The sequence below is a fragment of the Apodemus sylvaticus genome, chromosome 9 (genome assembly GCF_947179515.1).
Source record: "Apodemus sylvaticus chromosome 9, mApoSyl1.1, whole genome shotgun sequence".
NCBI classification, from domain to species: Eukaryota; Metazoa; Chordata; class Mammalia; order Rodentia; family Muridae; genus Apodemus; species Apodemus sylvaticus.
Genome location: NC_067480.1, coordinates 3,343,861 through 3,367,565, shown reverse-complemented (window position 1 = coordinate 3,367,565; position 23,705 = coordinate 3,343,861). Strand labels below are relative to the sequence as shown.

The following is a 23,705-nucleotide window of genomic DNA, read 5'->3' as shown; positions in this document are numbered from 1 at the left end:
AAGGCACATGCATTAGTTGAGTATTAACTGTGAGAATGCCACTGTAAGTGGGGCGTGTCGATTAGCATCAGAGTTAGGCATTACATGGCTGTGAGAGGTAGGAAAGAGAAAAGCTGTAAAGAGTGTGAATCAATGGAGCAGTCACTTCCTATCCTGTCTTAGGTAGGGTGCAGCCTTCAGGGAGATTTAGACACTGAGTATCCTTACACTGTGTGAGGCCATGGAAGGATAGTGTGTAGACAAGTGGGTGGGAATGCCACTCTAAGAAAACATGTCCTGGTCATCTCAGTGAGTCCATCTAGGACTTAGCAGTGGAACGGGGACTGCTTTTTATCAGTACCAATGAAGCTAAACTTTGAGACAGAACAAGAGAACAGGAATAAACTGGACATTGCTCTGTCCTTTGAATCCTACTTTTCTCCCTCTCCTTTCCTTCTCCCTCTCCCTCTCCCTCTCCCCCATCCCTCCCCAAGTTGACTCATAAGAATACAAGTTTCAGAGATAACTGTATGGATTCCTATTCACGATATTCTAGCAGAAACCTGGAAACCCATGTGGATCAAATTAACATGGTGGCAAACCCAGTCTTTAAGTGTACACTCCTGTTGACTTGACCACTCATGTTATCCCATCCCCAGGCTTCCTGGAGCCCTCAGGGTGATACTATCCTCAAACCTCAGAGAAGCACTAGTTTTCATCTGAGGTCTTCCTCCAAAGAATTAGACTCTGTCCCTTCATGTATTTCCTTTGACACCAAGGGAAAGGATCTGAATCTCCCAGCCTTTGGAAATGAACTTTAATTGTATTCATTCACGATATATGTCCATCATAATACAAGTATTCTGCTCGAATGCTTCAAATCCTATTGTGCAGGCTTTTATTTCCATCCATGTAAAAATATTTACCTTAATCAAAGCAGTCCATTGTGGATCTTAACATTCTTCAAGTGCTAATGAAGTGCATTCAGAACTTCAGTAAATTTTTCTTTAAAGTGATCTTTTCCAACAGTGGAAAGCCTTTCATCTTTGAAAAATAATTATAGATTGTTCTCTAACATTGCAGAAAAACATATCGGTCTGCATGAGAACAATTTGGGAAGTTTTAGATGTGAAGACGCACTTGGCCTGGAGAATTGTAGGCAAGATGGCTTCCATCTTGAACTACTACAGCTTCGACCACTAAGGAGTGGTACCATTTACACTCCTCTCCCTCTGTGAAGGCAAAGTGACTTCTGCAACTCGGACAAGGGTTATGCTTCTTTCCAAGAATATATTTTCCCTAATTTTTCTGTGCTGAAGCAGCTGTGGTTGCTATGCCATCAGCTCCGTTGCTATGGGGGAAGCCTTGAGTGTTTGCCAGGCTATGATTGGTTATATCAGAGCCCTTATGTTCGGCAGTTGACATTTTTCAATGTTGAATCAGGCTGTTTTATTTTAATTTGAAGGGTAGTCTCAATAATGCTGATCTGCTTTGAAAAGGCTGATATTAGATATAAAAAGATTCCACTACTTACCTACTCAGAAGACATTAAAATCCCAAATGGCCTATGGAGGAAACACACATGTCTGTAAGAGCATTCAGAATGAGATAGTGATATATTTAGAAATTTGCCTGTGTTCAAGGTATGTGAAGCTTAGGTCATGGGATTCGGAGAAAGGAAAGGGGGTGGACATTGGTATCTATGCAGCTATGTTAAACAGAAATTATTTCAAATCAGAGGTGGCTGTATACTGCTGACTTCAATGACAATTCTCAAAATCAACACAATTGCTAACATTTGGGGATCATTTTCCATAAACACTGCTCTTGCATATGTCCCAACAGAAATAACCTTTGAAAGACAAGATCCAGGAGCTCCTGTACTCTGATGCTTAGTCAGTAAGCTGTTTACACAGGACAAAACACAAGTTTGTAACTTTTCCAAATAAATGCTCAGAAGTGGGCTCACGAAAAGAATGTGAGTAAGCCAGCTTAATATTGGGTAGTTGAGATTTTATTACTTAGTAGCACATTATGACCAGATTTTATAATCATCTGCTTCCTGTGGCATTTGTACTCTTCAATGCCAGATAACACCAAAGCTAGGTTTATAAGCAAATGTGACATTTCCTTAATAAAATTTATTTTAGAAAATAATTGAACCATTTTCTGAGACATTTATTCTCAACTTCCTGGTGAGCTTACTTTTTCATTTCAATAATTCCTCAGTCTACAAATATATTTCATCTTTCACACTTGGGATATTACATGCATATGAGATACCCTGAACACAGATACAATTTAACATTAATTTCAAACACTGTTTTTGAAGGATTTTGTTTTGTTTTGTTTCGTCTTGATTGGTTTGGATTGCTGTTAATCTAGCTCTCTGCCCGATTTCAATTAAAGTGTTTTTGTTTGCTTTTGTTTTCATTGAACCGTCTGTATTTTTGTCTATTCTGGATATTGATTTTCTACCATCTATATGACCTGAGAACATTTACCTATGGTGATTTAGAGTATAACTCTTTATGTGATTGCCATAGAGATTCCTCTGAGTATTAAAGGAGATATGTGTTGAGGTTGGATGTGTTATTATGTGTTGTAAAGTGCTAAATACTGGCTCCCAAGATCTGATAGCCTTGGGGATGAGGAAATCTTCACATACACCAAATGATGCTATGTAACTTTGCTCCTTAATTTAAAACTATTGGTTGAATAAAGATGCCAACAGTCTATAGCTGGGCGTAAGAGAGTTAGAAGGGGCTTGGGGGTCTGAGGAGAGATCAGGAGGAGGAGAGTGGAGAGGACACCATGGGGTAGGTGGATTGTGAGAACATGGCCTTGAGGGCTGGCCATTTGGAATTAGAATGGTCCAGGCAGAACACGACAAGTCATATCTCAGAGAAATAGACAATAGCTTAGAGGGTTGATACCTGCCCTCCTCTAGTGCTGCTAAGGCTTATCTATTATAAATATAATAGTTTTGTGTCTTTTATTTGTGAACTAAATGATCAAAGGTGTAGTAGAAACCCCCTATTAATTTTTATTAGAACAGACATATGTGATTTACCAGAGTCCACTGATACCAACTTTAAGTACTACTTGTGCACCTACTATTATTCATGCTTACATACCATTATCCCGAGGGTCAGCTGTATTTCACTACCAACTTCAGCCATCTGGTATGGTTTATAAGTAATAGAATCATTTGTCTCTATATCACAGCTGTTTCCCCTGTCCTCTTTTATGTATATGTCAAAATCCTTTTCCCTTTTCTTTAAATTTACAACATCTAATTTTTTATTGAAGAAGTTTTTCCTACAATATATCTGGCCATGCCTTCCTGATCTCCAGCTCCTCCCATTTCTTCCCCAATTTCCGACCTTTTCAACTCCACACCTCTTCTCTCTGTGTAGAAAATAAGCCTGCAAAATCAAAAAGGGAAGAAGGGAGAGAGGAAGGGAGGAAGGAGGGAGGGAAGGAGGGAGAGAGAGGGGAAGAAGAAGAAGAAGAAGAAGAAGAGGAGGAGGAGGAGGAGGAGGAGGAGGAGGAGGAGGAGAAAGAAAGAAAAATACATAAAACCCACAAAAACACAAAATAGAGAGCAAAAGAATATAAGACCAAAAAATATCCAAATGTATGAGATTAAAAAGTCTACAGAAATACCATTATACCGTTGAATTCATCTTGTTTTGTCATCTACTGCTGACACACCATGCCTACCCTGAAGCATGGTTTACATACCCAGTGAGACGCCACTGGAGAAAGATAACTTTACCTTTGTGAGCAGTGTTCATATGTATCTCAGTCCTGCCATACCTGGAAGACACTGTTTCCTTGGTGTAATGCATGCGTTCTGTCAGGCTCTCTCGTTCTTTCTCTGTCCTCTTCTACGTAGCACCTGAGCTCTGAGGTGTGGTGTTGGTGAATACATCCTAAAATCTCTCACTCTAGAGACTGTCCAGTTGTGGGTCTCTATGTTAGTCCCATCTACAGCCAGAAGAAGTTTCTCTGGTGATGGCTGAGTGAGATGCTGGTCTATGGATGTAGCAGAATGTCATTTGGAATGATTTTATTGCAGTGTGCCTTTAGCCAAATAATAGCTTTTGGTTTCCCCTAGGCCCATGGCCTCTCCAATCTTATGGTTCTTTTTTATTTTACTTGTATGTCTTGGTTATTCTTTTTAAAAAGTCATTTATCCAGTTTTTAGGTTTGTTTTGGTAGCTGACTGGTACTTCTGTGATGGTCCTGTATGTCCTTGAGGCCTCTGTTCACTCTTTGCTCCTCAAATTTGATGAAACTGATTTGTGTTCAAGTTTGCCCATTCTGTCATTTCTACTTTTTAGAGTTCATCCAGTACTCTCTTTTTTAAAAATGTATTTTACTTTTAAGTCCCACAATTTCCACTTGATTTTCCTTTTAATAATTTGTTGGGTGAATTGTTTTCTCTTTATTTTGAGAGAATTTGCAATTAATGAAATAATGTTAGAATAACACCTTAAAATCATGGCCTACATAATTCATAATTTGGTTCATCTCACTATGCAAATTTTACGTCACCTCCATGGAAGCTAGGATCTTAAGAGAGGAAGAAATATCTGACTGGAGGCTAACTTGTAGGACATTTTCTTAATTAGTAATTGACGGGGGATGGCCCAGCCCATTGTGCGTGGGGCCATCCTAGGTTCTACAAGAAAGCCTGGTTGTCCTGGGTTCTATAAGAAAGCAAGCTGAGAAGTCAGTAAGCAACACTCCTCCGTGGCTGCTGCATCTGCTCCTGCCTCCAGGTTCCTGCCCTGTTGGAGTTATTGTCCTGACTTCCTTCAATGATGAACAATACCAATGAAGTGTAAGCCAAATAAGTCCTGTCCTGAGTGGCTTGGGTCATGGTGTTTCATCACAACAATAGTGACTCTGACTAGGACAGATTATGCCATGCCCTTCCTCATTCAAATTATGCGTTTACTTTGTTTTGTGTTGTTCTTAATTATATCAGGGGCCTATTGTTTGATAAATCAAGGACCTCTGATTGTATTTAACTCCCTTATTTTGCCAACTGCTCTCTCTATCCATGGTTAGCAAGCAGGGTGCTACCCTACTTTACTGGGTGTGGCTCTAGGGATGTTTAGACTCTAGTGCCTTTCCTTTGCTCACCTGGGGCTAATATTGAATTGGGACTTCCTGGCCAGGCTCTGGACACCTCTCCTGAGGGAGGAGCCTCTTATATCTGCAGGGACAGAGGTTCCAGAACTAAGCTACTGTCAGAAGTTAGAATTTTACTGAAGAAAATCTAAAATGATGTCTGAAAAAAAAAAAGAATCGTGATGTAAAGAGGCTACAAAATAACAGCAACAAAAATGAAAGGGACAGGGCTGGAGAGATGGCTCAGTGGTTAAGAGCACTGACTGCTCTTCTGAAGTTCAAATCCCAGCAACCATATGGTGACTAACAACCATCGGTAATGAGATCTGATGCCCACTTCTGGGGTGCTGAAGACAGCTACATTGTACTTACATGTAATAAATAAATAAATCTTTAAAAAAAAATGGAAGGGACAAAGAGAATGCCTTTATAACCTTCTCTTGCAGCCAACCATTGGACTGAGAGTGGGGACCCTAATGGAGAAGTTAGGGGAAGGACTGAAGGAGCTGAAGGGGTTTGCAACCCATAGGAAGAACAACAATATCAACTAACCAAACCCCCTAGAGCTCCCAGGGACTAAACCACCAACCAAAGAATACACATGGAGGGACCCATGGCTCCAGCTGCAGATGTAGCAGAGGATGGCCTTGTCTGGCATCAGTGGGAAGGGAGGCCCTTTGTCCTGTGGAGGCTCCATGCCCCAGTGTAGGAGGGTGCTAGTGCGGTGAGACAGGAATGAGTGAATGGGCGGGGGAGCACCCTCATAGAGGCAGGGGGAGGGAGGATGGGGTGGGGAATTTATGGAGGGGAAACTGGGAAGGGGGACAACATTTGAAATGTAAATAAATAAAATAACCAATTAAAAAGAAAGAAAGAAAGAAAGAAAGATGGGCCCTAAGGGTTTCCTAACTGTGGTGGCAACAGTGGAAGTAGTAAAGGGTTCCCGTATTCCTGTCTGTAGTTTAGGCCTCTGGAGCAGACCACTGCACCTCACTTTCTTGACAGTAGCAATAGTGCCCTGTGGCTTAGAAGACGATATATATGAAAACATTGGCACTGGGAAGGAAGTGTGACCACACCTGTACTGACTTTTCTGTGGTTGTGATCATGGAAGAAACAACATAGACTAATTATAACAATACCTGTTGCTTTTGCTTGCTACAGCTTACATTTTGGTTTCACACAAATCTCCTCCCTGAAGTGTCACTTCCCCACTTTGTCCAAGATAGGATCATAGCAGGGACAGATAACACTGGGTATCTAGCTGTAATTGCTTTAAAGTCATCCGCACTCTGTCTTTTCAGAGTGGGATTATTACATTTGCTCCACAAAGGCAGTAAATAAGGTATTCACTATAGATGAAAATGTATTTCTGCAGAGCATAGTAGAGGGTTATTAAAAAATGTGTCTCATTTCAATTCAACATTCAGGCAACTGTATCAGCAAAGGTCAAGGGTTATGGATTTATTACAACTCTATTGTGATATGGTCATATCTATTTTGGTTTTAGATACTTTGCTATGGCTACAAATGAGGAAGAGTGTCCCACTAGCCTTTGGTGGTGCTCCACAGGAGACAGTCTATCAGCCATCGATGTCTGACAGTTACTAACAGTTAATGACAGACTTAGAATAAAGCATTAGCATTGAAGAAAATAATGCATATTGCATGATTAACTTAAATATGACAATGTAATGTTAAATTGCAAATCATTGTGGGAGTTGACACCATGAGATATTGTAGTTAATAAAGAGTACTTCAAGCTGTAGGACTTTTGTTTTTTATTACTAAATAAATGGCTTTAGGGTAGACTGATGGTAAATGTTACCAGCCTTAGCCTTATGCTAATGATTCGGGGAAGAATGAGTTTGTATGTCGATTTAAAGGCCAATTTAGATTTTATTATTATTTCTCTGACACTGGACATGTTGTTATACAATCAGTTATATGACATTTTTAAAGACGAAATCAATTTGAGACGTTTTAAATGGAACTGGGGATTTCAGATTGTTTACTTAATTATTGTTGTAATTGACTTAGCACAAAAGCTCTGGAGAATGATTTTTAATTGTCATAGAATAAAAGGAAATGTTAAAATGTTGAATTTGCCTAAAGTAGAAAGCAGGAACATTTCTATCTTCCCATTGGTCCCCTGTTATACCTGGATCCCCATAGTTCCTTCCACTATGATACTTGCAGTTTGAGTATGTATGCAAAACCATAGAAATACTGGTCCAGACAGCACCCTGCAGAGACAGACCCAAGAGAGAGGAGGGGAGAGGGTATCCATCAGGGAATTACTTACAGATAACAGAGCAGTACTTGCAAGCTGGGGACCCTGGGAGCTGTAAGTGTGGCTCTCAGTGCCAGAGATGCCAGGGGCTGAGGCTCAGCTGGAGGCAGAAGCTCTACAACCCCAGATGGCTGCTGCTCTGTGTTCTGAAGTTTGCGGGTCAGAAAGCCTGGAACTGTGATGTCTAAGGGCAAGAGAAGAAGTATGCCCCCTCCAATAGCGCAAACAAACCGCCTTTTGCCAGTCAGGGCTCTGCTGGTTGGACAGTAGCCACCTGCTTGAATTCTGCACTCACCCTCCTGACTCTCTCAGGACAGTCCTTCATTCACTCAGGCAGACGCCTAACATATAAACTAAACAACTCTGAGGCACCCTAGCTTTGATTCTCCTCTTAGAATCAGGAGCTAAATTGAAAGAATTGAATTCATAATATATTATTGCTTGAAAAGTGCTTTTTACCATTACAACGCCTGGTTGTAAATCTGAAGGAAGACAAAGTTTTCCATGCCTTCCACCACCTTACCTCCAGCACTTGAAACAGTGTTTAACACGTAGTAGACACATAATAGTCACTGAATGGAGGAGTTTATTTCTTTAAACATTATGAAAAGAAGTAACCCTGTAGGCTGTCCTTGTTTTACAGACCCAGATTTCCTGCCAGGCGCCCTGCCCTACACTAGCTCTGTCTTTTCCTCTCTTTCCTGCTCCCTGCCATTTTTATCAACTCTCTATGAAATGAACAGATTAGATGGACGAACGGTAACCTCCAACCTATAAAGTGTTCAATTCATTGGTTCATCAGTGACAATCGGTGGGAGTTCAGGAGGTAGCTGGCTGGGAGCAGAGTTACATTGGTGGCCGTGGGGCCTGCGGTGCCAGCTGGCATATACAGGCTTAGAAATAAGACTCTGCTCTCCCTGGCAACTGAAAATTTGGCTCTAATACTTGAAACTAGTCACCAACTTGATTCAAAAACTAATAAGGCCTGTTGTATTTTTGGCAGGAGAATTGATTTTTAAGAATAAAGGAAACTAAATCTAAAACAGAATAAAAATAGGAAATGAGACAAAGAACTATCATAAATTCTGGTTCTGAGATTTTGTGTGAGTCTTTGGCCAGATAACTTAATCTCTTGGTGCCTTAAGTTTGGCATCAGTGGAATTGGATGGTGACAATAACACTATCCTAACGTCTGTCCTGAAACAAACACTGGGTGATGAAATCGAGACCTCTTCTCTCCGTGTTACAAGTTGGCCAGTTTCTTCCCTGTGTCAAGTAAAATGTCTCCTATAAAATGACAGTGATAATAACAGCTACCTCAGGGGGGCTGTGGACCCCAGGTCATCACTATAGGATGTTGGGAGCAATATTGGAAACATAGTAGCATTCTTTATATGCCAGGCTCATCTGGAGAAGACATGCTCAAAGACAGGTAGAGAGCAGTGGTGGGACTCGTCTGCTTGGCCACAAATGTTCTGAGAGTTTAGTGATTTCTTGTTCACTTTAGGAGCGGATGTATTGTACTTTAACGAGGCAGGAAAGAAACCTACACACCAAGTGATGGAGAAGTCATTGTCAGTTATTGGGAAATTCTGAGATAGGTTTGAATGTACATTACTTCATTTTTTTAAAAGCATGCTCCTGGATTGGAAATAGATACCCACATGGTCCTGAAAGTGGATTGCAGCAGAAGAGCCTTTCTAATAGGAATAAGTAGATGGTTCCCACTCCCTTTTAAAATATCATGGCTGCTTGTGGCAGTGACTCAGTATGCAAAGTGCTGGCCTTGCAATTCAGGTGCTTAGCACCCAAGTAAATGCCTCGCTCCCTGGACTTATTGTGTATCTACTACTTATTCATGGCTTATTGAATATTATTACTAATTTATCAGTAGATTATCTTCCTTATATTTAAAAAATCTGGAAAGAAGTGAAACAGGGCCTTTTATTCTGTCTTGTAGATATTTTCACAGATTAAACTCAATCTTAAAGTATAATCAACGAAATGAGTAAATAAATGCATAAAATAAAGAAATTAAGATTTGTTGAGCTCCTGTACACACCAAATATGGTGCTTTTTATGTGCTGTTTAACTCTCTATATAATCATCTTTGGTAAACAAAAATACATATACAACCATTTTCCTGAGCTAATTGCATTACCAATCTAGCCTGTGCCTGTCCCCCACATTCAGTGTGGAGTGTCCCACCATCCCAAGACAAACCAACTAGGCACTGACATCCAAATTTACCACTCAGTCATACTTATAACTTCTTTCTGCTTACTTGCCTCCACTAAAATGAGAGGTCCCCTGGAGTATTCCCACATTCTAGTAGTGCCTGGGATATGATGATACATCCTTGAGGGATGGTGTATGTGAGTGGATGCATGAGTGAAGGGCTGAGCATCCTTGGTATCCTAAAGTTCAGGATCAACAGAATGAATATGAGCATTGAAATCCCAAGAGACCCAGTTACTCTGACAAGTCAGAAATCTTGTAAGAAACAGAAGAAGCTTCTCAACTGGACCTCCTCTATCTTATCATAAATATATTTTGCTAAGATGTAGTTATCCCATAGAATGCAATGCCTATAGAGCTTACATTTCCCTTTCTATACCCTCAGGCAATATTTTTAAATACCATCTTTTAAAAACTGAAAGTGGTTGGCTTATAAAGTAACTTCTATGAAATGAATGGTATTGGATATCTTAGTTTAAATTCTGACATCAAGGTTAAATGAAAACTTCAACTAAGAGTAAAACAGAAAATTATTTTTAACAATTTAATGGATTTTATTGTAGAAGTATCCCAATGATATTTCAACTCATGGAAACTACAGGATAAAAGTTAAGGGAAAGGAGGAGAAAAATTAATTTCTGGAATTACTTCTACAAATTCTCCCAGTCTGCCTCTTTCATTCTTTCTCTAGAAGTTACGAGTATTTACAGTGTCTGTCTGTATGGACACATTGACCAAGCCCTACCCAGCACTGTCTAAATTTAACCAAGTCTGCAATTTATCATTTGTTGCTGTGTGCTTGCTTGGAGGTGGTTTGCTTGTTAGTTTGTTTCATTTTAGGGAGGGGTTGTTGTGAGGTTTTTTTGGCTGGCTGGTCAGTCGGTTGGTTAGTTGGTTGGCTGGTTGCTTGGTTGTTTTGTTTTTCTTCTGTCTGTTTGGTCTTTTGAGGGAGTTTTCCAGATGAAGCCCAGGGTAGCCTGAAATGAGTTCATCATCCTGCCTCAGCCTCATCGGTGGCATCATGCCACCAAGCACACTGTGGACACAGTCTCCTTGTCCCCTTTGTGTGAATCACTCTTCCTGACCTAATCAACAATGGCCAGAAGCAAGTACTGAATGTTCAAACACCTGACACATGGTATCCTTGATGATAGGAGAATTTCAAGTACTAGGTCGACACCAGAGAAGAGGGCTGAGCAAATATCCCCAAAGTGGTCTCACCTAGGAAAGGGGACAGTTTAATAATGCCAGGTGAGCCGTTGAACCAAACGTTAAAATTCCACAACCTCCACATGTGTAAAGTATGTGTGTGTGTGTGTGTGTGTGTGTGTGTGTGTGTGTGTGTGTGTAAAAAAAAATCCATGTAAGTCTTCTAGCACTTTAGAACTTATAGTTATTCATTCTTTTACACTTCATTTTCTAGAATATGTGGGCTAAATAATTGCTTCTTGACCAAAGCAGAGTGTAAAGGGGAAAATACAGCCTCTTGGAATAAGGAAAATGTGAGAAACAGAGAAACAGTTCTGCATACTAAGGTCAGTTTCCAGTTCTGCCGCCAAGCAGCAAATGCCTGGAGCAAGTCAGTCCCCTAGGCTCTGTGTAAGGAAGATGGTAAAGACCCAGGGGCATCCTGCTGGCAGCACACCTGCTGGCAGAATCAACTGAGAGCAGTTTCAAAGTGCAGATTCCCCTGACTTATCCAGGAATGTCCTAGTTGTGCATAGCTAGGGATGGTGGCGTGTACCTGTAGTCCTAGCTACCCACGGAACTGACACAGAGGATATAAGTCCAGCTGGTTAACAGAATAAGTGGTCGAAAAATATTTGATTAAAGGTGAAATTTCACAATCCTGTATATTGTATTTTGTAAAAAAATTTCCAGCTAACAATGATAACCAACTGTATTTGGGATCCACTACACCCTACATGAGGTAGCATTTAAGATTCCCTTTAAGTGTTTAAAATTTATGTTTATCTAATAATTATATAACTTTTATAATCATCTATTTATAATAAAACTTATTTTTCTTCATTTTCTGATATCTTTTTTTAGAAATTGCCTCATGTCTCTACTTTTGAAAAACTGCACTGTTTAGTTGATTATCTAGGCTCTGTTTAGTTCAAAATAAAGTATCAATAAATATTCATGAATAGATAAGTGGTCAGACTTTTTGGTTTAAATATCAGCATTTATTTAGTGCCCACATATATGGGAAAGACATTCCCCTCAGACTTCGATTTACTAGAATATTGAGAATACTAAACAGGATAATAGTTCATAAATCAAGGCTTTTGAGTCTTTTAATTGGAGCCGGTAATAGAATCTCATTTTGCCTTCTCTGGGATGAAGAAATGAGATTTGTGTGGTTTATTATATTTCCAAGGTGCCTTGTTTCTTGTTTGTTGTTGTTGTTGTTTTGTTTTTTGGATTTTTTGTTGTTTTTTAATTAAATATATTCTTTATTTACGTTTCAAATGATTTCCCCTATCTCGGATCCCCCCTCCCAAAAAGTCCCATAAGCCCTCTTCCCTCCTCCTGTTCCTCAGTCAACCCCCTCCCACTTTCCTGTCCTGGTATTCCCTTAAACTGCTGTATCCAGCCTTTCCAGGACCAGAGGCCTCTCCTTCCTTCTTCTTGGGCATCATTTAATATGTGAATTGTTTCCTGGGTATTCCGAGCTTCTGGGCTAATATCCGCTTATCAGTGAGTGCATACCATGTGTGTTCTTTTGTAATTGGTTTAGCTCACTTAGGATGATATTTTCCAGTTGCACCCATTTGCCTAAGAATTTCATGAATTCATTGTTTCTAATAGGTGCTGTGTTAATGCAGTGTGGCTGAGTTAGTATTGCTCAAATATCCCACTACCAATATTCTTTTAATACTTGTCAGCCTTCCTAGCCTAGAATAGTATTAACAAGATGATGTCATCCATGACCTCTTTGACCAGCCAGCATTCATTTTGGAAATGGAAGTTCCATGGTCCTGGGAGGCTGGACTCCCAGGCAGAAGCCCCGGGATATAGTTTTGCCTTTGAGAAACTCTGAGAAAGTGACTAAACCACATAATCTCCATGATCTCAAAGCCCTGCTCTGAACAGTAAACTCTGTATTAAAATTCTTACAGTGATTAGGTTAAATCAACAGTCACATTATTAATCTCAATGGTGAATCTGACTACGTTTCTACTTATTGCTTAAATGAACTTTTCCCTTTCTCTTCTGGAACTATTATTTTTAATACACCACCAAAGCACACAGAATTAATTTTTGCTTTAAAAAACAAAAGTGAAAGAACAGGAGCAGATCTTGGTGTACCCTGGGACTTTAAGACATCAGGTTATTTGTCTGTGACCTGCTAGAAAGGAGAGTCACAGCTCCCCACACAGCAAGTGATGTGATCCCAGGCAATCCCCATCCCACAATGTGGCCTAGATATAGTTTCTGTTTGTCACTTTCTAAGAAAGCGTCATTGATCATCCTATGAATGACTTAGGCATCAGCGAAGCCCTGGCTGCATGCTTGGGAATAGTATGCTGTCTTGGACCCTGCTGTGAGGTCAAAGAGACGACAAGGGAAATAATGGCAATTTTTACTCCTTTTTTAAACTACGGTTGCTTAGTTGGAGTATTGTATTAATAAAACATATAGTTCCCAGGAAATGACTTAAATCATCTGCATATGCTGTGCCTTACAAATTCAAGTACTTGATATTTGTACTTTATTACTTTTTAAGGATTTGTGTTTATCATCTTCAATTGTCTGTGTGTGTAGGTGTGTGTGTTGTGAGGGGATCTTTGCACATGAATGCAGGTGCCTGCAGAAGCCAGATGAGCCCTCAGATGTGGAGGAGTGCTAGGAACTGAATTTGGGTCCTCTACAAGAGCAGAATATGCTCTTAACCACTAAGTCATTTCTCCCGGCCTCCCTTTATTACTTTTAAAAAGAATATAATTGATCATTACAAACAAGCATTTTATAGCTTATCAACCCTATTTATAATAATGACGTTTTGGGGGGTCCTGGTTGATTTTATTTTCCAAGATGCATAAAGACGCCGAATGCAGCATCATCTCCAGAACCACTGCGTAGATTTCCGACACAACTCTTGTCTCACTTCATCGGATTTAATGGCTGCTGGTGTCACTTTTTTACGAGATCATCCCTCAGTGAGTTTCTGCTTCAAATGAGTCATGGTGTCTAAATGATTGCATTTGTTATCTTTCAGAGCCGTTGAGCATCACATACCAAGAGTGACATCTGGTTAATGCTATCAAGGACAGCAACGATCTGAAGTCGGGGTCTCCTCCTGCACTGGAAACGTGGAAAAGTAAAAACTGGGAGAGCAAGCATCAAAGGTAAACCTCATTTCCTTTGTGTAGTGCAGCTCTGCAACATCCTGTAAAGATGCACTATGTGAAACGGTTTTTCTCTCTTTGTGGTGTGATGTATTTCTGCCTGGCAATTCTAAATCTATTAATAGGCTGCTGAATTTGAAGTCCATTTTTTTTTTTAACTCCTTGGTTACCTCTACAGATTTTAATCAAGATGGAGTTCAGCTGTGTGGTAATCATTGTCAGTTTAGAATGTCAGGTCAGGCAAATGCAATTTTCAGGACTCTGTAGGCTAAAATACTGGATGTGAGGCTACACATGGAACAGAAGAAAATGCTGGCACAGTATCCGCTCTGTGTTTTCTTCACATGCTGGGCACAGTTGCATTTATCAGCACAGGCATGCACACTGATCTAAATCTGGAGATGCTGAACCCATGCTGCAGTCTCCACTCTCTTCCTACCACGTGCTCCGTTAGGAGGGAAAGACCGGAGAATGTGTAAGTCAAAGGCATTACATGTGTAATGTCAGATCAGAGGGGCATTGGTAAAGCAGGATGATACATCAGTAAGCTACTCTCTTGTTCAGGTTATGTGTGCAGCAAAGACAAGGACTTGAAATGGCTCTTGACTCATGGGATGACCTCATGAGTCAAGCTTGAGAACAGCTGTGCCTTCTTACTGGCACATGATGTAATTTTCAACCAAGGCAGGAGGATAATACGACTGATTCTAGACTGTACTACATAGTAAGAGTTCTGCTTCAATAAATAAATAAATAAATAAATAAATAAATAAATAAATAAATAAATAAATAAAATAATGAAAAAGACAGAAGCACAGAAAGTGAATCAGTAAGAACATGGGTATGTTAACAAATCTGGCCTGGGAGCCATGGGAAATGACTCTTCAGAGACCTCCCATGGAAGTTTGGATGCTGTCTGGAATTTGCACCTGAAAGGCATGCAGGAGGAGGATCACCATCTGGGTCTGCCTTGGAGGGCGTGAGCTCCCACATGGTTTTATGCTGTGTTAGCACCACCTGGGGCAAGAGGTAGAACATCCAGTTATCTGGGAAAGCCAACATTAATGCAAAGAGAATCTAATGAAGAACAGAAATGCCCATCTCTGCAGCTGTGGCTGCAATCGCAAGTAGTCCAGAGGTCATTATTCAGCCAATCAGTGACTTTGTCACACCCCCCTTTGCTTGATTTTGATACAGGTCGTTTTTCTCCAGATGAAAGTCTGAGAAGAAAGCCCTTTGTAGTTTGAAGTCTATCCAAATGTCAGGGAGCCAAAATAAACTGTTTCAAGATAAACTTTTATCGACAGAGCTGTGCTCAAAATGAGACATGCATCTTGGCATACTGTTTTTTAAATAAATATATGTATTTATTTATATCTGTATACAATATACATAAAAAAATACTTTATTCTTTCCCCTCGCCCCTTGGCCTCCCAGTCTCCTCCTCCTCCTTTGCTTGTTCAACCTCTTTTGTTCAGTAACTTAATTGAATGTTATCTTGAGGTATTTGGAGGAGTTAGCTACAGTGGTTTTCCTATAAATGTGTTCGGAGCTAAGCTAGAGTGTTGCTGAAAAGCATGGTACAGCTAACTAACAATCCATGGCTGTTCATTCTTGCTGACTCCTCCCCCTCTGAGGAAGGTTAGTGTCAAAAGTGATAGGGAAACCTGCATATGTGTTCAGATAGGTAGATAGATAGATAGATAGATAGATAGATAGATAGATAGATAGATAGATGGTAGATAGATATAGAGATATATAATGTACAATATAAATATATATGTATTTATAAAATATAAATATATACATATATATCTATACATAAGTGGTTTCAAAGTATGGCGATCATTTTAGGAAGAGTTATAACTAATGTAATAACATTTAATGATATTGTTACTTACTGGGTATTGTTCACATTGAGTATGCAAACATGTAAGCTTGCTCTTTTTCTCTCTTCTCTCTGTCTCTGTCTCTGTCTCTCTCTCTCTCTCAGATAATTTGAGGAGTTGGTTCTCTTTCATTCTACCATATCCCACTTACTGACTAGGCCATCTCTCTTCCCCAGCTACTTTCTTTTTTTCTCTGACATTAGAATGTCAAACAGTAAAATAAAACTGGATAAAAACAACAGTCTTGTTATAATATATAAAATCACACTAGATGTTGTGACTAGGGAGGAACTGGTATTAAATAAATAATTTGCAAGAAGATGTTAGCAGACATCTCTCTTTTTCTTGTTTTGTTTTGGTTGTTTTTTTTTTTTTTTTGTTTTTTTTTTGTTTTTTTTTGTTTTTTTTGGTTTTTTTGTTTTGTTTTTCAAGACAGGGTTTCTTTGTATATCCCTGGCTGTCCTGGAACTCACTCTGTAGACCAGGCTGGCTTTGAACTCAGAAATCCACCTGCCTCTGCCTCCCAAGTGCTGGGATTAAAGGTGTGTACCACCACCACCTGGCTAGCAGACATCTCAACTACTGCATAGTGGTCCATGTTCTAATGAACATGGAGAGCAAGGGGCTGTGACAGGGGAAGGTGACAAACAGTGGCGCCAAGGAAGATGTGGCAAAGACAAGCCAGAAATAACAAAAGGAGTGGACAGAACCAGGCCCTGAGATGACAAACATCACTGATGTGTAGAGGGGGCATTGCTCAGAACAAATCATACCCTGAGCACAGGCTGCAAATGGTGTGAATGCCCCAGGGCTCTGAGGCCTGGCAAATCCTCCCCTGACTGAACTTACGGTCTAGCCTCTCGCTGGCTTCTGCTCTACATTTCCTTTGATCCAAGTCTTCCAGTGTGAAGATTCTGACCATATCTTATTTTAGTTCTGATCAGATATTCACAGATTCACCACTGATATCCAAATTGCTAATTCAGAAGTTTTTAAAACCTGCCACTAACTTTCCCGCCCTATTTTTACTCTTTGACTTCACTCACCAGTGGTCTGATGCACTATCAGTACTATCTGTGGTCTGTTGAGCTTCAGGTTGCTTTGGTAAGTCTGTGGTTGTCTGGCATAGGTGAGTGCAGGATGAGGTCACTAATGTACATTTTTAATAAGTTTTGAGTCAATGTTAACCTGGTTTGTCTTGTGAACTTACTTGGAGAACAGTGCTAAAAACCAGATTAACTTGGATAGCACTATAATGATCCAGGGGGGTCATGTTACACTTTGAATAGAGAGACAATAGTCTTCCTTGCCAGCCCACACTGTGAAGGGTTGTATTAGCTTCAGACAGGATTTGAGTCTTTGAGTCTCGGGATGGAATGTGATCTGGTCACATACAGGGTTTCAGGCCAACAGCAGTGCTAACTGGTCAGACATTGACCCCAAAAGGGAAAAGGGATAAATAATATGAGATCCTTGGTTCTAAAATATGTATTTGTTTGTTTGTTTTTATATATGTGAGTGTGTGCCTGTGTGTATATATATGCACTATGTGAGTGCAGTGCTCACAGAGGATAGAGGAAGGTGTCAAATCTAGTGGAACCAAACCCAGGTCCTCTGCAAGAGCAGTAAGTGTTCTTAAGCTCTGAACTTTTGCTCCAACCATAAAATAATATTTTAATATCATAAGATACTGTGGCAGTGACATGGCAGAAATAGCAAAAGGAAAAGACAGGACCAGGCCCTGAGTTTACAGGGAGGGGGCATTGCTCAGAACAAATTGACCTACTGTATTGTAGACTTTGGAAATACATAAATATTAGATGGATGGGTGGATGGATGGATGGATGGATGGATACAAGTGGATGGTTGGATGGTTGGTTAGAAGATGGATGGATGGATGGATGGATGGATGAATGGATGGATGGATGGATGGATGGATGGATACTTTCTGTAATAAGTGACTTCTTAGAAATTTCTGGGATATTGTATGAAGAGAGATTTTCTATGCATGGAATCTTCTTTATAAATAATACTCAACACAGAGGGCATCTTAATAGAGGACCAACTCTGTCTGCTCAGAGCCGGAGATTTTGGGTATCCCTAGCACTGTGTTCTTTAATAAGCACAGCTTTTCACAAAAGATGTTTTGCCATCTGATCGACTACAATGAGAGAAATGACATTTTTACCAAGACAAATTGTACATTTACTTTGTGAAAGAGCCACTAGGTGTGCGGAACCAGGAAATCACATGAATTCAATTCTTTTGCAAATGTGCTTTCCTTGAATTTAGATTTTGCAGCTGCAGCATGGTCTGAATGTTTGTTCACACAGAAGACAAAAGTGCTTTCTGGTTCCTTGTGTTGAAATGTGCTCATGGTCAACATTACAAGTCTTCCCTCAGCTGCATTTTTTTTCAGACCAGAATTGGCATGGTATATTTGTCCCACTTTGCTAAAAGAACTGCCCCTACTGTCTGCTTTCTGCCTACTCTTTCATTTATGCCAGAACGTGGGCTTTATGCCTACTTTCAAAGCTCAGTATGAATTTTATTCTGTATGTTTTAAAACTGAAGCCCCATATTTGTTTTTGCTCCCATGTACTCTGTTGTGTATTAAACTTGAAAATACATACGTAAAAATACTTATGATTACATATCATCATAATTAATCATAGAGTATAATGAACATGAGTCCTTAAACATTTACCTTTTAAAATGAATTTCCTAATTCATTTTAGTATTAGAGAACTAATAACTTCATTTTTATTTTATAGCATGCTCCACCTTGAAGCCTAAATGTTAATTAAAACATAGAAGCACTAGGTTCAACTCCATTCCATGGATGTTACCTTCCATGGATCTATTTGCTTGACTAAGTCCGAGACTTGCTACCTCAGTTAGAGAAAGAAGAGTCTAGGGTGACATTATAGGGATGCTTCAGTGGGTATAATTCTTGTTACACAACGTGAGGATGAGAGTTCAAATTCTCACCACTGAGGTAAAGCTAGACAGAGTAGCCCATGTCATCTGTAATCCCAGCACTCACATGTCGAGATGAGAGGTAGAGACAGGAGAATCCTGGGAAGCTCCTCATGGCTGTATAACTGTGTGTACACACAGAGTGAGTAGGAGGAGACAGAGGGAGACAGAGAGACATAAGAGCACACACTCAAGACACACACACACACACACACACTCCACAATTTTAAGAGAGAAGATGGGAGGGCTAGAGAGATAGCTCCATGATTAAGAGCACTGACTTCTCTTCCAACACACTTACTGATTGGTTCCTAGTGCCCATGTGGCAGCTCATAACCACTTGTAACTTCAGTTCCAAGGGATCCAATGCCCTCACCATGGGCATTGAGCAGGTACATGGTATGTAGACGTGCATGCCATAAAAACATATAAATAAGAATATAAAAGGAAAAGGGATAAAAAAGGAAGAAGAAAGGGTGCTCAGGTCAAAACCCCTGAGTTTCATTCCAGTACCCACTTTCAATCTCAGGGTGCAGAGCTTATGCAGTGTGACCTAAACTCAATTTCAAAAGTATGAAAGCATCAATCTGTCAACTGCACACAGTTAAAAACAGAGATTAAAAGGCAGGGTTTAAGATAAAGAAAGATCTGAGTTTAACACTTAACTTTTTCACTTATCATATGGGTACCTTTAAAAAATATTCCAAACCACATTATATGCTTAAGTATCTCTACCTGTAAAATGAACTTTGTATTTTATTATTACTGTTATAATTATGACTATGATTATCACTTGTGAGGTTGTTCTGAAAATAAGGAATAATGTATCAAAAAAATCCAGAACTTGATTAAATCTAAACATGTGTAGCTCTAATAACCTGTTCAGATCTCAAAACTGACTAAACCCAAACTAAGGTGCCATAAATGAGGCAACATTTCATTCTTTTCCATGAGGCTGAGGAAAATTTTGCTTGAGACTTTAAAAGATGAATACACGTCAGAAAAGATATCTATAATTTACTCATGTGAGTCTTTAAAGGCTAATGAAAAAATTCAATGTATATTTTCATCTGAATGGGATGTCTCTGACCATTCCCATGACTAGTGAGTATGGACAGAAAACTATGTCCTGTACCATGTTCCATTGTCATTTCTTCAGTGGAACATTGGAGGCACACATCCAGTGTTTCGGTGCTTAGCAGGCCAAGACAGAAGGAACCCAAGGCCATCTAGGAATAGAAGCAAGTTCCAGACAGGGCTGCCTAAAGAGACCCTGTGTTCCCCTCTATCCACTCCCCAAAGGAAAATGAATGATTCCTTCATCTTTGAGTATAAAATCTGCAAACAGCGTTCTGTGTCCTCTCTTATAATCTACATACCCCTTTGCAAGAAATTAACCCAGAGAGTCTACAAAAGGCAGAGTCCCCCTAAACAGATGCCTGCATGCTTGGAATTTAGATCTGATTACAGTATATATGCAAACTTGTTCCTTTTCTATTTCTCAAAATAAAAAGTACATTCTTATAACCAATTTTCCAGATGCAGCTTCAGCTCCAGGGGCGAAAAAAATCAAAATCTGGTCAATAGAAGAGTCATTAACTACAAAGTTCATGTTCATGTTGAACGTTGTCTCTCTGACACTGGATAACCCCAGTTCTTCATCAGAATTTCTGAGTGACCTGCTTAATAGACCATCCATGAGGCTTTGGTGCAATAGTTCAACCTCAGCCTAGGATTTCATCCTTTTGAATTTTTTTCCATTTCAATATCCTATACATTTGCTGTGAGCTGATGTTTGGAGATAATTCTGTTTCATCATCTGTCCCTTTTACATCAGAAATAATTTAGAAGCTGCACACCGCTGTGCTCTCTGAAGAGCTTGATTAATTCAGACAATTGTAAGAAACGGAAGTCTAATTGCAGGAAGCTGTGTGTTGTGTTTGTCATGTCTCAGAAATATCACCATCAAGATGAAAACCCTGCATGTCTGGAGGTTTATGAGATGAAAATAAATTATAGATAGGAAGTAAATAGGTAGCTGGTAAAAATATAGATGATTCATAGATAAGTAGATGGCAGATAAATAGAACACGAGAGATCATAAAAAATACCCGATACAGTGTATGTTATAAATTATTTTATTTATTTAAACAACCCAATATTTCCCATGAGAGCAGCTTTTTCGCTACACCAATTACTCATGATATATAAAGGCGTTAGACTATATGCCTGGGTAATTTGTATTTAAACAAACCATAATGACCTTTATTGCAGTTCTCTTGTTTACCTGTGAGAAGACACAGGAGCCACGTTTATTGATGCCGCTTGCCAAGAATAATGAGAAAAAAAGAAAACAGGACTGCTGGCTGAGTTTATTTCATCTTTGTGTATTCTCAACATATGCTAGGGATTTTCACCCAACAGACCATATTCACTAAAGCTAAATCTGGGGAAATGGTGATACTATGCTAAATGACTAACTTTAGAACTGGCATTTCTTAATCTTCTAGTGCAATCTGGGAACTGAACATCAAATATCATACAAGTCTGACAAAACTCTAGGATCCATAGGGTCCATCTCTCTAAGATTTCAAATATTGGGGACTTTGTTATTGAGACAGTTATTATTGTTGTTGTTTCGTTTTGTTTTTAGCTTTGGCTGTTCTGGAACTCACTATGTACATAAGGCTGGCCTCCAATGGATGGTCAATATGGGGGAACCAAGCTAAGGCAAGTGGTCCTGGATTTCATAAAAACATTGGCTGAGCGGGAACAGGGGAAGCAAGCCAGTAAACAGCATTCCTCCATTGTCTTGCCTTGAGTTCCTCCTAGGCTTCCCTTGATGGTGGACTGTGAGCTATAAGCTGAAATAAATCCTACTCTCCCGAAGTTGCTTTTGGCCACTGTGCTTACCACAGCAATAGAAAGGAAACTGGGAGGCAGGGTGAGAGTAGTGAAAGTTTGGAGCGAGTTATGCTTCGGTGATGGTCCCTAATTTAGTCAGGCTGCGCTATTGAATGTCTGTTCTGTGTAAGGTTTGGAGTTTGCTCCTGCACATTGGTAGTGACATTACTTGGGCTGCTGAGACTAGACAGAACTGAAGAAGATTCCTTATTTAAGCTGGAGTGCTTTGCTGTCCATGAAGGTGTCACATGTACGATAAGCACAGTATATTGCCAGTTACACGGGGGTCCTCCCATTAGTTCTTCACATAGAAGTAATCCTTTACTCTGCTAAGGGCCTTTTCCTAATCAGACTCCCAGAGTTTTCATAAGAAACCCAAGTACTTTGACATGCAGTGTATACTGATCTTAAATGGACATTCATTTAAATATCCCTGGGCGTGTCAACGGCCTGTAAATGTTACACATAACACACATACAGTAGAGGACTGCGGGATCTGGCTTCATTCAGAGATGATGCACTTAACCCTCAAGAGACTGGGGGCCCCAGGGAGTTTAGAGGTCAGGTGGGGTGGGAAGTGGGAACATCCATGTAGAGACAGGGTTGGGGAGGAGGAAGGGGATGTAGAAGAGCGGTGGAAGAGGGGTGTAAAATATGGAGCGTAAAAGAAATAAATTAATTTAAAAAATCTTCACTGGGGGCAGTGGTGGTGCATGCCTTTAATCCCAGGACTTGGGAGGTGGAGGCAGGTGGATTTCTGAGCTCGAGGCCAGCCTGGTCTACTGAGTGAGTTCTAGGAGAGCCAGGGCTATACAGAGAAACCCTGTCTCGAAAAAAACAAACAAACAAAAAGAACCCAAAGTTTTTCTTGAGGGATTTGAGAAAGGTTTCAAACATTTGGAACCATTTTTATTTGGAAAACATTATGAGTAAATAAATGTGCATTGGTATGAAAAGTTTCAAAAATGTATCCCTTTTGAACTTTAAAGTTACTGCTTTTTAAATATATTATCATAGTTATTTTTTATGCTCAAACCTGTTTCTAGCTATGGAAGTAATTTTATTTATTTATATTTATTGGTTTGTAGCCACCCACGGCTACATTCGAATGGGTTACTGGGTTCCCTGGAAGGAAAGTTGGGGTAGGAATGGGTGATGGGAGAAACCTGGAACCAAGACAAGATTTCCTGCTCAAGGCTCCAAGTTTAATGGAAGTCTCCAAATACGTGTATAGGCAGGGGAAGACCCTTCCCCAAAGGCTGGAAACAGGTCTGCAGAACTGGGTCTGCTTGCTCTGCAGGAGGCTGGTGTCAGGCGTCAGGCGGAGCTAGTGTCTCTCAGGAAGCAGCCGGTTTCTGGAGAACAATGAGCTTCACCTTGGTCTGAGTGCCCCACCCTAGGTGGAGGGGGATTATGGATAGCACAGGAATTCCTGCAAGAAGGCTGGGAAAGGAACTTCACCTTGGTCAATGTCAAGTTGTGCCAGGTGGCATAGCACCCCAATACGGCTCTCTACACAGGTTATTTTATTTATTTTCATTTTAAATGTTATCCCCCTTCCCAGTTTCCCCTCCACAAACCCCTATTCCCTCCCCCATGTCCCCTGCCTCTATGAGGGTGCTCCTCTGCCCACCCACTCCTGCCTCAGCTCTGTAGCATTCCCCTACCCTGGGTCATCAAGCCTCCAAGGGGGAATATTACTACATCATTTCCTCTTTTTGTTTTCCTCCCTTCTACCTTTTCCATGCCCCTCCCCCAGTCCCTCTCAAGTAAATGGCCTCTTTTCTTTAATTGTTACTGTTATCCAGTCAGAGGCTCATCCTTGTGATTAATTCTTACTCTCTTGGCAGCCCTTGCTTTTCTGTAATTCTTTGTCCAGAGGAGAGGTGCCTTGAGATCTCCCCTTCCACAATATCATGGCTA

The 23,705-nt window shown here is 40.1% G+C and overlaps 1 protein-coding gene across 1 annotated transcript in view; it reads left to right on the top strand.

The window, feature by feature from the left end:
• The window catches only part of Dlgap1 (DLG associated protein 1), an 865,098-nt gene that overhangs the window by 311,491 nt on the left and 529,902 nt on the right, over nucleotides 1-23,705 (top strand). The window contains exon 5 of the mRNA XM_052192730.1: nucleotides 13,881-14,010. The gene's annotated coding sequence lies outside the window, so the exon portion shown is untranslated. The remainder of the gene's footprint in view (nucleotides 1-13,880; nucleotides 14,011-23,705) is intronic.